The sequence below is a fragment of the Danio rerio genome, chromosome 25 (genome assembly GCF_049306965.1).
Source record: "Danio rerio strain Tuebingen ecotype United States chromosome 25, GRCz12tu, whole genome shotgun sequence".
Taxonomy (NCBI): Eukaryota; Metazoa; Chordata; class Actinopteri; order Cypriniformes; family Danionidae; genus Danio; species Danio rerio.
The window spans coordinates 7845966-7863673 of record NC_133200.1 but is presented as its reverse complement, the minus strand read 5'-3'; the positions used below and the strand labels follow the sequence as shown (position 1 = coordinate 7863673).

The 17708-nt window shown below is 41.5% G+C and overlaps 1 protein-coding gene and 1 long non-coding RNA gene across 12 annotated transcripts in view; one reads left to right on the top strand and one right to left on the bottom strand.

Annotated features, from left to right (window-relative positions):
• The window catches only part of lingo1a (leucine rich repeat and Ig domain containing 1a), a 275532-nt gene that overhangs the window by 93063 nt on the left and 164761 nt on the right, over positions 1 to 17708 (bottom strand). For all 11 annotated transcript variants that reach the window (XR_012400196.1, XM_073942717.1, XM_073942718.1 and 8 more), the window contains one exon: positions 1653 to 1792. The gene's annotated coding sequence lies outside the window, so the exon portion shown is untranslated. The remainder of the gene's footprint in view (positions 1 to 1652; positions 1793 to 17708) is intronic.
• LOC141380879 (uncharacterized) overlaps positions 1 to 17708 on the top strand; it is a 54947-nt gene that overhangs the window by 30165 nt on the left and 7074 nt on the right. Inside the window, exon 3 of the long non-coding RNA XR_012400210.1 lies at positions 5253 to 5286. This is a non-coding gene — a long non-coding RNA (uncharacterized lncRNA). The remainder of the gene's footprint in view (positions 1 to 5252; positions 5287 to 17708) is intronic.

Sequence of the window (17708 nt, the reverse complement as noted above, 5' to 3'; positions counted from 1 at the left end):
TAGATGGGTGGATGGGTGGTTGGTTGGTTGGGTTGGTGAATGGATAAATGGATGGATGGATGGATGGATGGATTGACAAGTGTTTGGATGGGTGGTTTAGTGGAATGATCGGAGGGTGAATGGTTGGTTTGGTGGGTGGATGGATGGAAGGGTGGGTGAATAGAATCACTGGTAGATGGAGAGATAGATGGAAGGATGGATAGTTGGATAGTTGGTTGATTGGTTGGTTAGTTGGGTGAATGGAATGATGGCTGGATGGGTGGCAGATTGGTTGAATGGATGTAATGTTGGTTGGTTGGGTGCATGGGTGGGTGAATGGAATGATGACTGTATAGGTGGATGGTTGGGTGGGGGGGGGGATAATTGGTAGATGGATGGATGGATGGATGGTTGGTTGGTTGGATGGGTGAATGGAATGATGGCTGAATGGATGGGTGGATGGATAATTGGCTAGATGGATGCCTGGATGGGTTTGTGGGTGGGTGGTTGGGTGGATGGCTGGAATGATTGTTAGATGGATGGATAGAGATGATTGGGTTGGTAAATGGAATGATGGCTGGATGGCTTGGTGGTTGGTGGATGAAAATAATGATTGGTAGATGGATAAATAGATGAATGGTTGGTTGGTTGGGTGAATGGAATGATGGCTGTATGGGTGGGTGGTTGTGTGGATGAATGGAATGATTGGTAGATTGATGGATGGAGGAATAGTTGGTTGGTTGGATGGGTGGGGGAATGGAATAATGCTGGATGGGTGGGTGTTTGATGGGGTAAATGGAATGATGGGTGGGTGAATGGAATGATGGGTGGGTGAATGGAATGATGGGTGGATGGGTGAAATGTTAAATGGATTTATGAATGGACAGATGGGTGGATGAATGTTAGTTAGACTAGTGAATGGATGGATGCGTGTTAGAACGATGGTTAGAATGCATGTGTGGATGGACGATATAGATTAGTGAATATATAGTTGAGTGCATGCTTAAGCCGATAGATCGATGGATGTATGTTAGTAAGTTAGAATTATAGTTCGAAAAATAGATGGAAATGATGGATGGATAGAATGTGTACAAAAAAAGCTATTGTTACTGTGTTATGTCGCTATATTTATATATGAAAAACAACACCATTTTGTGATGTAGAACCAGTTGTTTATCAGAAACTCTCAGAGTAGCAGCTTTATAAACAGGACACACCGCTGAAACCCTGTGCACCCTGAATTACATAAAGCCAGCCAGTCAGATTAGAGCCCGGCGGGCGATGCGTGAACGAGCTGTGGATGGTGTGTGAACGTGTCGTCTGAGGCTGATGTATGCGAATGTGTGTGTTTGTTCTTCTCAGTCTGGGTTTATGAGTGAGGACAGATCTGGACGTCTCCTGGTGGCCCTAAACGATTCAGATGAACCCCCGTAAACTCTTGCTGTCTGTCAAATACGCTGACATCCCTCACCACACTCACAGACTGTCAACGCGGCACCTCTTTTATTCAGAAATCAACTCTATTTCTTTTCTGGCACATTGGCTTTAATATGATTTAAAGTGTAGCTGCAGGAGACGGCGGTATACTGAGGGAAAAATACCATGCCAGCGCTTACATAACATCACAGAAACACAAATCACTGGCTCTGTGGGAGAGACTGAGTTGTACTCACGGCCAGTAAACGCTTCTCTGCTCTTTAGGACGGAGGCTGGTTCACTGGGAATCGTGCAGGAGATGGAGACCCGTTCTCTCCCGCGTCCACATTCCCCTGTCCCGATGTCTCCTCAGTGCAAAATCCCTTGACGGATCACACTACAATCACAAAACAAAGCAGAAGAGAAGGTTTCAGTATGTTCTTAGCACTTGAGTGGACTGTATCAGACAATATTAAGAAATGTAAGAAGCCGTTCACATATCGTGTCTAAAAGCCATCAGTTGGTTGGTTGGGTGGGTGAATGCAATGATGGCTGGATGGATGGTTGGTTGGGTGGGTGAATGGAATGATGGCTGGATGAGTGGGTGGTTGGGTGGATCAATGGAATGATTGGTAGATGGATGGATGGATGGATGGATGGATGGATGGATGGATGGATGGATGGTTGGTTGGTTGGTTGGTTGGTTGGTTGGTTGGGTAGGTGAACGGAATGATGACTGGATGGGTGGGTGGTTGTGTGGATAGATGGAGGGTTGGGTGGGTGTGTGGGTCAATGTAATAATTGGTGAATGGATGGTTGGTTTGGTGGGTGAATGGAATGATGGCAGGATGAGTGGGTGGTTGGGTGGATCAATGGAATGATTGGTAGATGGATGGATGGATGGATGGATGGATGGTTGGTTGGTTGGGTAGGTGAACAGAATGATGACTGGATGGGTGGGTGGTTGTGTGGATAGATGGAGGGTTGGGTGGGTGTGTGGGTCAATGGAATAATTGGTGAATGGATGGTTGGTTTGGTGGGTAAATGGAATGATGGCTGGATGAGTGGGTGGTTGGTTGGATCAATGGAATGATTGGTTGATGGATGGATGGATGGATGGATGGCTGGGTGGGTGGGTGTGTGGGTCAATGAAATGATTGATGAATGGATGGTTGGTTTGGTGGGTGAATGGGATGATGGCTGGATGGGTGGGTGGTTGCGTGGATGGATGGAATGATTGGTAGACGGATGGATGGATAGATGGATGGATGGATGGATGGATGGTTGGTTGGGTGGGTGAATGGAATTATGGATGGATGAGCGGGTGGTTGGGTGGATGAATGGAATGATTGGTAGATGGATGGATGGATGGTTGAGTGGGTGAATGGAATGATGACTGGATGGGTGGGTGGTTGTGTGGATAGATGGAGGGTTGGGTGGGTTTGTGGGTCAATGGAATAATTGGTGAATGGATGGTTGGTTTGGTGGGTGAATGGAATGATGGCTGGTTGAGTGGGTGGTTGGGTGGATCAATGGAATGATTGGTTGATGGATGGATAGATGGATGGGTGGATGGATGGATGGATGGCTGGGTGGGTGGGTGTGTAGGTGAATGGAATGATGGCTGGATGGGTGGGTGGTTGTGTGAATGGATGCAGGGTTTGGTGGGTGTGTGGGTCAATGAAATGATTGATGAATGGATGGTTGGTTTGGTGGGTGAATGGGATGATGGCTGGATGGGTGGGTGGTTACGTGGATGGATGGAATGATTGGTAGACGGATGGATGGATAGATGGGTGGGTGGTTGCGTGGATGGATGGAATGATTGGTAGACGGATGGATGGATAGATGGATGGATGGATGGATGGATGGTTGGTTGGGTGGGTGAATGGAATTATGGATGGATGAGCGGGTGGTTGGGTGGATGAATGGAATGATTGGTAGATGGATGGATGGATGGATGGTTGGGTGGGTGAATGGAATTATGGATGGATGATCGGGTGGTTGGGTGGATGAATGGAATGATTGGTAGATGGATGGATGGATGGTTGGGTGGGTGGGAACGTAGGTGAATGGAGTGATGCCTGGATGAGTAGGTGGTTGGGTGGATCAATGGAATGATTGGTAGATGGATGGATGGCTGGGTGGGTGGGTGTGTAGGTAAATGGAATGATGGCTGGATGGGTAGGTGGTTGTGTGGATGGATGCAGGGTTTGGTGGGTGTGTGGGTCAATGAAATGATTGGTGAATGGATGGTTGGTTGGGTGGGTGAATGGAATGATGGCTGGATGGGTGGGTGGTTGGGTGGATGGATGGAATGATGGGTAGACGGATGGATGGATGTTTGGTTGGTTGGGTGGGTGAATGGAATTATAGATGGATGAGCAGGTGGTTGGGTGGATGAATGGAATGATTGGTAGATGGATGGATGGATGTTTGGTTGGTTGGGTGGGTGTGTAGGTCAATGGAATGTTTGGTGAATGGATGGTTGGTTTGGTGGGTGAATGGAACGATGGCTGGATGGATGGAATGATTGGTAGACGGATGGATGGATGTTTAGTTGGTTGGGTGGGTGTGTGGGTCAATGGACTGTTTGGTGAATGGATAGTTGGTTGGGTGAATGGAATGATGGGTTGGTGGATGGTTGGTTGGGTGTGTGAATGGAATGATGGGTGGATGGATGGATTGTTGAGTGGATTTATGAATCTATCATCAACCGAGGATGACGAACTGTCAAAACATTGCTGCTCTGATACAAGGTTTATTTATGGATGAAAAAAAAGCACAGCAGTGTTTGGGTGTTCTGTCTTCGTCTGGCGTAATATGTCTACCGAATTGTGTGTATTCCATACAAAGTATGAAGCTGACTGGTCAGTTCTTGTCATGTGACTCGCGGTGGGCTTGTGACATTCTGGAAAGTTGAAATGTTTTCAATGGCCTCTATTGGAAACAACGAACTTGCGTGCACATGATACGTTAAATGTGATTGGCCCCTAAGACCTTTAAATCAGAGCCCCAAGTTTTTCGTGATTTTGTGATCGCTGAATCCAATGCAAAATCAACAAAAAGTCAAACATTTTTGCAATCTTGCTTAATTATTCATTTAAACTCAAAATAATCACCAACACATAAATAATCTCAAAAAACATCCAATTTCCAACCATAAAATCTATTTAGATTTATTTCAGTTTGCAATTAGTTCTATGTGACTTATAGACGTTGTGGTCACACTTTACAATAAGGTTCTTTAGCTAATGTTAACTAATGCATTTACTAACATTAACAAACAATGAACAATACATTTACTACCGTATTTATTCATGTTAGTAAACGTTATTTAATGAAAACACAGTTGTTCATTGTTAGTTCATGTTAACTCATGGTGCATTAACTAATGTTAACAAGCATGGCCTTGGATGTTAATAATGCATTAGTAAATGTTCAATTATGATTAATTAATGCTGTTCAAGTGTTGTTCATGATAAGTTCATGTTAGTAAATGCATTAACTAATGAACCTTATTGTAAAGTGTTGCCGACGTTGCATACGCAGCACACGTGATGTGTTTGAGCGTCTCTCAAAAAATGACATCTCACCTGCACCCTCACAATCCCACATTACATGGAAGTTGGAGGGGGCTGCAATACTCTGATTAAGAGTCTACCATGTAAACAGAGATTTTTGATTAATTTAATCAGATTAAGCTCATAATCGAACTAAAGAGAAATCGAGTTACGATATGTGCAGTATGCCAATTTTAGTCGCATTATTGAAGTGCAGTACAGACATGCAAACACCTTAATTGAACTATTACAGTTTTCAGCATTCTTCAAAATATCTTCTTTTGTGTTCAACAGAAAAAAGATTTGGAACCTCCTGTTGCTGAGTAAAGTGAGTATGTTTCCATTTTTGGGGTGAACTACAGTATGCCTTTAATGCCACAAATTGTAATTTTCATGAAAAAGAATGTATAAATCTATGTATAAGTTTTACGATTTAGATGAAAACTGTGTCATGTATTCATTTACCTAACCCTAACCCTAAGATTAACTTAACAATTCTTGCAAAAGAAAAGTAAAGGAGTGTGTGTGTGTAAAGTGTGTTTAAAGTCATGCAATAACCACCAAATGTAGAACATATAAATGTAGACCACAAATTCACCACAAATGCATTTGAATGTTTCTTAAACAATACGGCAGATTTCTGTGTCCTGTGGAAGCCCTTTCACAGCTAACCTTATAAATACATAAACATTTTCACACATTTCGGACGACGTAACAGCTTAATTTGAAAGGACACACAATAAACATTGTTCACGAGTGATAATTGCCATCTATTTAATTTGTTTTCTTCACACATCACATGCCACATATTTAATCTCAAGCTCTGGTTGTCTCCCTGGTAACAAAATTCACGAACCTGGTGTAAAAAATGAAAATAACCGGGGGAAAATTGTTCATTGTCATGGAAAATCAACCGAGTGACAATTAGGATGATTATAACAATGAATTATATATTATAACAACATGAAACGTGAGTATCTTCTTTTATTTAGTTATAAACTCACCGGCCACTTTATTAGGTACACCTTACTAGTACCAGGTTGGACCCCCTATAGCCTTCAGAACTCCCTTAATCCTTTGTGGCATAGATTCAACAAGGTACTGGAAATATTCCTCAGAGATTTTGGTCCAAATTGACATGAGAGCATCAAGCCGACAGAACTGCCGCTCACTGGATTTTTTTCTCTTTTTCAGACAATTAAAACCCTAGAGATGGTTGTGCTTGGAAATCCCAGTAGATTCGCAGGTTCTGAAATACTCAGACCAGCCCGTTTGGCACCAACAACCATGCCACATTCAAAGTCACTTAAATCACCTTTTTTCTTCATTCTGATGCTTGGTTTGCACAGCAGTAGATGCTCTTGATCATGTCTACATGCCTAAATGCATTGAGTTGCTGCCATGTGATTGACTGATAAAAAAAAAATCGTATTAACAAGCAGTTAAGACAGGTGTACCTAATAAAGTGGCCGGTATATGATTAGATATTAGATAACGTATATTAGATACGTTTTTTCATTATTTTATTATTTTTCCTTATAGTATGTTAAGTTTAGCTAAATAAAAATGGCAAATTTTACACCATTTAAAATCTAAACAATAAATGAACATGATTATTTGAAGCCCTTTCTAGTATTTTTGAGTGTAAAAAAAGTTGTATCCCGTGGGATTCAGTTTTAGCTATATTCGAATGAATAGGACATGGAAAGTTTATTTACTTTATTTGTTTTTCTGAACTGTATACACTGTTAGATTATTTTTTGCATTTTAGTGGGTTTTACTGGCAGCGCTGTTGCCAGCAGGTAACAGGTTAGTCCCTCTTTACAGTAGGTTACCTGTAAAAGTGTTTTACAGTAGCAGGCAGGGCCAGCAGGTCCGTACAGGCGACCTAGTCAGCCGCCTCCCCCATACTCACTTTTATCCGCGATAACACCCCATCCCCTTAACCCCCCCCCATATCAAGTAAAATATTATTTACTGCCATCATGAAAAAGATAAAAGAAATCAGTTGATAGAAATGAGTCATTGAAACTATTATATTTAGAAATGTGTTGAGAAAATCTTCTCTTTAATCTAAGTAATCTAGATTAAAATGGCTCATTTGAATTCTGCAAAAGGCATTCAGAATATGTGTGCTACCCAAATAATGACTAAAAGTAAGTCTTTGAGAACGGGTTTCTCAAGCCAGGTGGCGCATTAGACCAGGGGCTCATCTCCTGTTTCCAAAATGCATCACAAACTGCTGGAGAAACTGTTCCACTATGATAATTGGGGATGAAAATAAATGATGTTCAATAAGATGTACTTGTGTTTACTAACTGTTTATTCAGTTAAACATGAATTTTGAACTGTAGGCCTACATAAGCTCGAAAACAGCGATTTTTGATCACCTTAATCCGGCTAAAGTCATAACTGAACTAAACAGAAATGGAATTAAGACATGTGGAGTATGTAGATATTAGTGGCATTATTGAAGTAAACACCGCAATTAAACTATTACAGTTATGTAGTACTTTTCACCATATTTTCCAACACGATCCACACACTTGGCTATCAGTAAAGGGCCCCACACACAGATATGCTGAAGTTTTTATTTTCCATTTGGCATGCGTTAGTAAATTCCATAACACTCTGACCAGTCCTTACTCCTTATTTGCGTCTAATACCCTAGTTTGTCACGGGGCATGAATAAAATGTTCATGAGTGAATGTCAAACTTCCGAACTGCAGTTAGAAGTCAGCCAAAATTACAGTAAACTCTTACATGAAAGCACTTCACCTAAACATTTTAATAAAATTATTGTCTATTATAGCAAACAACCAGACTACAGATGTCCATGTAAGCGTAGTCAGTGGTGTCTTCGAAGTAAGTGAAAGATCCAGAGGGGCATCCTGCTGATTTGATTCAGAGGGGCAATTTTTTTGTCAGACGGCTCACTGGTCAGGTATACATCCGCGCTAAAATATCAAGGTGAAAGTCACTATAACTTGCATAGAATAGACTTAGCTCCCAACTCAACTTTGAGAATATATTAACAGCGATATTTTTTATTGCGTGATAAGAGTCTCGTGTTAACGCCAATAACGGCCCGACACCAATATATATATTTTATTTATCACCCAGATAAGTTGGTGGTTCATTCCGCTGTGGCAACCCCGGATTAATAAAGGGACTAAGCTGACAAGAAAATGAGTATATATATATATATATATATATATATATATATATATATATATATATACTCATTTTCTTGTCAGCTTAGTCCCTTTATTAATCCAGGGTCGCCACAGCGGAATGAACCACCAACTTATCCAGCAAGTTTTTACACAGCGGATGCCCTTCTAGCCACAACCCATCTCTGGGAAACATCCACACACACATTCACACACACACTCATACACTACAGACACTTTAGCCTACCCAATTCACCTGTACCACATGTCTTTGGACTGTGGGGGAAACTGGAGCACCCGGAGGAAACCCACGCAAAGGCAGGGAGATAATGCAAACTCCACACAGAAACGCCAACTGAGCCGAGGTTCGAACAAGCGACCTTCTTGCTGTGAGGCGACAGCACTACCTACTGCGCCACTGCCTTGCCTCTCTCTCTCTCTCTCTCTCTCTCTCTCTCTCTCTCTCTCTCTCTCTCTCTCTCTCTCTCTCTCTCTCTCTCTCTCTCTCTCTCTCTCTCTCTCTCTCTCTCTCTCTCTCTCTCTCTCTCTCTCTCTCTCTCTCTCTCTATATTTATATATATATAATTATGAAGATAAAAATTATCAAAATGGGCTAATATAACAAAAAACAAGCATCCAAATTAAAACAGATTGTAGTTCATTTCAATGATACCTCATTTAGATAATACATTTTCATAAAAACAATAAAATTCCCATTGATTTGCTTTGAAGAAAAGTCTCACGACGCATCAAGAGAGCAGAATGTCTATAGTCACAAATGCAACTGCACACAGCAACACATTAAAAACCCATCAGAGTAACTAAGAAACCTCCTTTCCTTGTTGTTCTTGAAACAGCGCTCATATCAAAATCCCACAAGAAATAATTCAGCATCAACTCTTTATTAACACATCCACATTTTATATATAATAAAGCGCAGGAATCCTCACACGGCTGCAGCTTCTGTGACTGTTTCTCAGGGTTTTAACTCGGTTTTAAATGAGAGCCGCAGCATTATAACTCATAACACTCGCGTCTGATTGGCTCTGCTGTGCGCAGCTGTCACTGATTGGCTCCGCTGGGAGGGTCCCTTTGTCTCCTCTCGGCCACACAATTCGAGTTTTCCCATCTCTGATTGGTCATGAGGTGCAACCGCGGGGTATGAAACAAACGTGGGACCCCCAGCTGAGAGACCATCGTCACCCTTCACTTCCAGAGCAAACGCCCCGCTGCGGCTCCATCTACACCTCAATCAAAGCCTGGATTACCGCACTGCACTTTGGGTATTTTTAATAGCTCTGAATGTGCAAGATTTATGAGACTTGTTTACAAATCGCGGAGATTTTATTACGTCGTCCACTGTGATTTAATAAGAAAAACTGGAAAATTTTACTGTTTTAGTAATTTATTTATTATCACAAGGCATACTTAATAGCGATGTTATCTACAGGGTGGGCCATTTATATGGATACACCTTAATAAAATAAGAATCATTGGTAATATTAACGTCCGGTTTGTGGCATATTAGTATATGTGAGGGGACAAACTTTTCAAGATGGGTGGTGACCATGGTGGCCATTTTCAAGTCGGCCATCTTGGATTAAACGTTTGTTTTTTCTATAGACCTTTTTCTTGGAACGCAAAATTACCCATTATGCTTTGCGTGTATGCGCAAGGAGAATGCGAAGAACTTCCGGTCGGCAGCTGATGCGTGTAAACAGTCATTTTTTTGAGAGCTTTGAAACGATAGTTTTAATCTATTTTACCTGCTTTTATCCTCTTTGAACTAATACTGTTGTCCATCAGCACCATCTCCTGGACTGATCATTTAAAGAAATGCGATCTAATAGAATGGAAAACAGCTGCTGTGAGGCATTTCCCCCCTCGTTGTCAGACGGCATCTTCTGCAGTTTAAATGAAGCCTTGTCATCGCTAAAGTCAACATTTTCTCTTTATTTCAAATATATAACCAGCCCAAACAAATGTAATTCACCAAAATGTTTGACACATACACGTAGCCTGTATTGTGCCACTGACACACTGATTTAATGACTGTGACATAGTGAAAATATAGGCTACCCTGCTGAAAAATCCAGCCTAAACCAGCCTAGGCTGGTTGGCTGGTTTTACCTGGTTGACCAGGCTGGTTTTAGAGGGGTTTTGGCCACTTCCAGGCTGGTTTCCAGCCATTTCCAGCCTGGTCTTAGCTGGTTAGGCTGGGAGATGACCAGCTAAAACCAGCTTGACCAGCCTAGCCAAGCTGGGAGTCCAGCCAAAACCAGCTATATCCAGCTTAAACCAGGCTGGTCAAGCTGGTTTTAGCTGGATCAATTAATTGAGTCATTAATTAGAGACTCACACTGATCAGATCATTTGAATTAATGAAATATTAACTGGAGAATCACTCAGACTGGATCATCTGAATCAGTGAATATTAACTGGAGAATCACTCTGACCAGATCTTCGGATTTAGTGAGTCATTAACTGGAGAATCACTCTGACAGGATCAACTGATTCACTGAGTCATTAACCAGAGACTCACTTTGACCAAATAATTTGAATCAGTGAATTATTAACTAGAGAATCACTCTCACTGGATCATCTGAATCAGTGAGTCATTAACCGGAGACTCACTTTGACCCAATAATTTGAATCAGTTAATTATTAACTAGAGAATCACTCTCACTGGATCATCTGAATCAGTGAGTCATTAACCGGAGACTCACTTTGAGAAGATAATTTAAATCATTGAGTTAGTAACCGCAGAATCATATCAAGAAAAACGAATCTTATGCGCAAACAGAACCTTTAAAGAAAAGTATGAAACAGATTAAATCAAAACAAAGACTTTCACTTTATTAAGCCTCGGAGTTAAGAAATAATTCCTATCAAAGCTGTTTACAAGTTTACAAGCTCAAAAAATGCCCTGTTCTCCATATCCTGACGCAGAGATGAACCTGTGACCCGCAATCGGATCAAAGAAGCAATTACAAACTCATAAATTTACTTGTTTGCCGTGTGGAAAAAGTGGAGTGGCGTTCTAAGAGCCGACGCATGATCTCTGGATATTGGAAAAGCAATCAAACGGAAGACTAATTAATGAGCTTTTGAGTTATTGCTCAACTTGACACCGAGCCTCATGGGGAAGGAGTTTAATCTAACGCTCAGATAAGTCATAAACATTCTTGCTCTCTCCGATCAGTCGGCACAGAGACGATTAAAGCGGATATCAGATGTTGTAGAGGAGCTGCGAATGAGAGCTCTCCAGTTCTTGTTAGTCATCATGCATGCGCGCCACAATAACCTTCCATTATGACAATTAAGTCCAGATTTTCGGCAATAACAACTTCCGTTTTAGTTACTTCCCAGACAAAGTATGCATGAGATATACACAGACTACTTTTCAATTCGATGAAGTTGAAGCTTAATAGTGTGTTAGCATCAAGAATTGTAATAATAATCCCAGCAGGCACATGACATCTTAGGTTAGATTTAGGTCATGATGTCAGGTGACCGAAATTTAATGTCTAGCCAGCGTCTAAAATCTTTATTTTGACATCCAATACGTCAAAGTATGTTGATATTTGGTTGATTTTAGGTTGTGATGGAAAGTGACCAAAATCCATCATGTGATAAATATAATAGTGGTAACGGCCACACAACGTCAAGGTGTAACATGATTAGACGTAATTATATTTTGTTTATTTTAGGTAGGATGTTGGACATGACTTTGGTCTGACGTTGGATTCTGACGTCAACTTGATTTTCATTTCCAAACAAAATCTAACATCCCCACGACGTTGGGTTACAATGTCAATATGACGACAAGTTGACGTCCTGTGCCTGCAGGGATTGTAACCTTCACACCAACGCTTAACATTGTTCATCGTTTATTGTAACCCTGTTGAAAAAATCCAGCTTAAACCAGCCTTGGCTGGTTTTAGCTGGTCAACCAGGCTGGTTTTAGAGGGGTTTTGGCCACTTCCAGGCTGGTTTCCAGCAATTTTCAGCCTGGTCTTAGCTGGTTAGGCTGGGAGATAACCAGCTAAAACCAGCTTGACCAGCCTAGCAGGCTGGGAGCCCAGTCAAAACCAGCTATGTCCAGCTTAAACCAGGCTGGTCAAGCTGGTTTTAGCTGGATTTAGCTGGTCATTTTCCAGCCTGAAACCAGCCAGAGTCCAAAACCCCTCTAAAACCCCTCTAAAACCAGCCTGGTCGACCAGCTAAAACAAGCCAACCAGCCTAGGCTGGTTTAAGCTGGATTTTTTAGCAGGGAAGTGAGTAGTGCAGGGGTGGCCAACCCTGTTCCTGGAGTGCCACCTTCCTGCAGATTTCAGTTGCTACCCATATCAAACACACATGAACCAATTAATTAGGACCTGAACACCATGTGATAATTACAGGCAGGTGTGTTTGATATGGGTTGCAACTGAAATCTGCAGGAAGGTGGCTCTCCAGGAACAGGGTTGGCCACCCCTGGAGTAGTGGTTTTGTCATCTGTCGCTTTAAGCACTCGCTGGCTTCAAAACTGGTGGATTCTGATTGGCGGATTTTTAAAAAACAACAAGACATTTCTTAAAAACTGTGGAACCACAAATAGCACACGCACACATGCACGCACACACAGGCTCTCTTGAATTTTTGTGTTGAATAAAATTGAATTTCTCGTCATCTCAACTTCCATCGAATATGAAAATACATAGTCACATTTAAAAAAAAATGTTGAAACTTTAATAATTAAATAAAATAACTTAAAGCATCCTAAAACATTTGTCGACTGTTTTTTTTTGTTAACTTTAACTAAGTTGCAAAATTTCATTGTTTAAAAATGTATTTTAAAATATTAATTTAAACATAAACCAGCATTATACACTTTTTCGAAGGACATCCTGGGATTTTGTAACAACTGCAGAGCGTCAGGACCTCAGTTTAACATCTCATCTGAAAGATGGCATTCACTGAGCTGTATTAGAGTCCCAGTCAATATAATGGGGTGTTAGGACGCACACAAAACGCTGGTTGAATGCCCCCCGCTGATCTCACTAACAACACTTCCAGCAGGAGCCGGAGCCAGGCGGTTTACCATCCAGGTACTATCCGGGCACAGCCCTGCTTAGCTTCAGTGGGCGACCATGTGAGAGTTGCAGAGAGCTAGCTGCCGGCTAAATAAAACCACACATTGGTGTGTTTTTTTAATTGCATAACATTACATTGAAAAACAACTGCCAAAGTGCTAAAATGACCAAAACATAAGCAAACAATTAAACACAAAATTGTAACAAACAAAAGTAAATTACAATAAAAATCTATTAGACTACAAATAAATGAAAATAGATTGTTTTATAAAATATCACAATAAAACAGAATAATAAAAAATACACACAGTATACAACAAATAATAATTTGACTTTTAGTTGATCATTTGGTTTCAGAAGTAGCTTATATGAGAGGCAAAGGCCTCTAGATTGCGCTTATTTTACTAAAATAAAATATATTCATGAATTTTAATCATTTAATTAGGAAAACAAACAAATTTTGTGTGCCTCCCATGAGGTTGATGGACTGCATCCATACATCTCTGCAATGACTCAAATAATTTACTAATAAAGTCATCTGGAATGGCGAAGAAAGCGTTCTTGCAGGACTCAGAGTTCAGAGTTCATCAACATTCTCTGAATTCATCTTCAATGTCTCCTCCTTCATCTTACCCCAGACATGCTCAATAGTGTTCATTTCTGGTGACCGGGCTGGCCAATCCTGGAGCACTTTGACCTTCTTTGCTTTCAGGAACTTTAATGTGGAGGCTAAGTATGAGCTGGAGCACTATCCTGCTGAAGAATTTGCCCTCTCCTGTGGTTTGTAATGTGATGGGCAGCACAGATGTGTTGATACCTCAGGCTAGAGGTCTGCAGAGGTCTGGACCCGACCAGATTTCTGCGGCGTGGAAATAAATTTCTGAATAAAGCGTGGAAGCAATCAGTCACTGGTTTAATTTTGGACGGGAGCGGGTAGTCTAACAATATCGCTCCCAACTCCCGAGCGAGCAACGTTGCGTATGTACAGTATGTGTGTGAATGATACAGCTTGTTTGTGTTTGTGTGTGTGTGCGTGCGGATAAGAGAGAGCTTTGTGCTGTGTGTGAGTGTGTGTGAGACAGAGCTTGATGCCTATGTGTGTGTGTGTGTCACTTGCTTGGTGCTTATGTGTGTGTGTGTGTGTTTAGAACTCTGTATAGCTGGGTGGTTTTTAGTTTTGTTCTCGTTAGCAAGAATGAGCGCGGCAGGTAGAAAAGGGGGTGGGTCGGGTAGCGGGACAACAAATGTTGAATATAAGCGGGATCGGTCCTGCTAAAACCTGGCAGGAGCGGGATTAAAAATTTAGGCCCATGCAGATCTCTACTTCAGGCTGTTGATGTTGCCATCCACTCTGCAGATCTCTCGCATGCCTCCATACTAATTGTAACCCCAAACCATGACTTTTCCTTCACCAAACTTGACTGATTTCTGTGAGAATATTTGGTCCATGCGGGTTCCAATAGGTCCTGTGCAGAATTATGACTGGATCAGTGATCAGATTTGTGATCAGATTTAAGTTTGTTATTATTCCTGGTGTAAACAGGCCATTAAAAGTCTTACCAGGTCTGCAATGACATGCATCTGAATAAATGCTGACAGAATATTCGTTTCGTGACAAACCATTCCTATTAAAACCACCCAAACAGACACACACACACACACACACACACACCCCGACTGTAAACACAAGCATCCTCATTGATCTGTTCAACTGGATCTCTGTTAATTACTCAGCAAGAGTCTCTGATCTCCATCTGTCCCCGGTGTCCTGCATTACCACACACACACACACACACACACACACACACTGACTGCCATTCAAATCAAATGACACAACTGAGAGGTGCGGCGCAATATTTCGGCTTTCCACTGCAAATGAGATCCTGTTAAAATACTGCGCGGAATTTAATTCCCCATCATTCCGCTTAATGGCCGTCGGCATTTTTGCGGTAGGGCACATATGAGAATTACTCCATTCTTCTTGCGCAGTTACAGCCATCTATCAGTCCAAGCGTAATTATTCCCCTGGCGCCGGAAAGCTGACAGGCCTATTGCCGGCTCACTCTCCATACAATAGAGTCTAATCTTTGCCAGTGAGCTGTGTGGCACAGCGGCCCTTCAGAGTCTGGCACACTTGAATGGGATGGGGCGGGGCTTACAGATGGCCAGGGTGGTGCTGATTGGGCTTTCGGGTGATGTGGGCGGATGTGAACTATTACTGTACTCATTAATAATCATGAATGAGAGCGATCAGGATGGACACGCTGGGATGATGTTGTGCTCAACTGGCCGGAGCCACAATTTCAAATCACTGCAGCAGTAAAAAAAAACCAGTGCTGCCAAAAGATTAATTGCGATTTATCACATCCAAAATAAAAGCTTTTGTGTTTACTGAGCATATTTAATTTGTACATGTATATATTTGAGAAAATGCTTGTTTACATTTATGGATTAAATGTTTATATTTAATACAAATTATATTAAATATGAATAGTAATATGAAATATATATAAACAATCACCGGCCACTTTATTAGGTACACCTGTCCAACTGCTCGTTAACGCAAATTTCTAATCAGCCAATCACATGGCAGCAACTCAATGCATTTAGGCATGTAGACATGGTCAAGACAACCTGCGCATCAGAATGGGGAAGAAAGGTGATTTAAGTAACTTTGAATGTGGCGTGTTTCCCAGAGATGGGTTGTGGCTGGAAGGGCATCCGCTGTGTAAAAAGTTCCTGGAAAGTTGGCGGTTCATTCTGCTGTGGCGACCCTGGATTATTAAAGGGACTAAGCCGACAAGAAAATGAATGAATGAATGAATGAATGTGGCTCGGTTGATGGTGCCAGACAGGCTGGTCTGAGTATTTCAGAAACTGCTGACCTACTGGGATTTTCACGCACAACCATCTATAATGTTTACAGAGAATGGTCAGAAAAAGAAAAAATATCCAGTGAGCGGCAGTTCTGTGGGCGCAAATGCCTTGTTGATGCCAGAGGTCAGAGGAGAATGGCCAGACTGGTTCAAGATGACAGAGTCAACAGGAACTCAAATAACCGTTACAACAGAGGTCTGCAGAAGAGCATCTCTTGACATACAATACATCCAAACTTGAGATGGATACAGCAGCAGAAGACCACACCGTGTGTCTCTCCTGTCAGCTAAGAACAGGAAACTGAGGCTACAATTCACACAATTCACAGGCACATTGGACAATAGAAGATTGGGAAAACGTCGCCTGGTCTGATGAGTCTCGATTTCTACTGCAGCATTTGGTAGGGCCGGAATTTGGCGTCAACAACATGAAAGCATGGATCCATCCTGCCTTGTATCAACAGTTCAGGCTGGTGGTGATTGTTGTACTGGTTTGGGGGATATTTTCTTAGCACACTGTTGGCCCATTAGGGTCAAATGGCCTCAACAGTCACCAGACCTAAATCCAATAGAGCACCTTTGAGATGTGTTGGAACGGTGGTGAATGGGATGCTGTTATGTCAATATGAACCAAAACGAAGACAAAAGGTGTTCCAACCCAAAACTAGTAAGGTGTACCTAATAACGTGGCTAGTGAATGTATATGTAGTATATGCAGTTAGTACACACACATTATGTAAATACTTTTATTTTGAAAATTTATTCAGCGTGCAAATTCTTACGCTGCTTCCGAAACCGCATACTTCCATACTATACAGTACGCTAAAATCAGTATGCGAGCCAAGTAGTATGTCCGAATTCATAGAATTCGAAAATTTGTATGCGAGAAGTACCCAGATGACTTACTACTTCCTGCGAGATTCTGGAGTGCGCATGTCATGCATCTCATAATGCCTCGCGAGAGAATTCATAAATGGGAGTGAAGCGACGCAACTGATGCAGGCAGGTCAGCTGGATGTTTTCATTCACTTAGAGCTGTGTTACACACTGAAGGGTGGTCATTTTCAAAAACCCATAATAGTTTTTTATTTTAAATTTGTACAAACTTTTAAGTTAACTTGTGTTAGCACAACATGAAGTAATGGTGTGAACCCTAGCATTTTGTAGTGTGTGCTGCAATTGCTTTGTGTTGGGACAATATGAAGGAATTAAATTGACTTAATAGTTTTAGTAGTTGACCGAACATAAAACCAAAAAAAAAGTCCGCCCAAAAATAAATTAATAAATAAATAAACCAACAATTTTGTTGTTTCAGCTTATTTTAAAAGAGTTGTTTGAAGAAACAGTAACCGACTGTCATGTCTATACAACCCGCCACTGAACTGTGAACTGAATTGATACAGTGGGCGGAGCTCAGAGCTGGAGCATCACATTGTGGGCGGAGTTAAGAATCACGGAATGTTGAGTGACTACAGGAGTGTGTCAGACCTTTTGCCTTCCTCCTCCTTCAGGCAGAAACATTTCCATTCACAGCTGACTTCAACTCTCTCTCAACACCTGCCTCGGTTGCGCTCGGGGAAAAAAAAAATGACATCCTCAACTGTTACGGAAAAACTCAGAAATCTT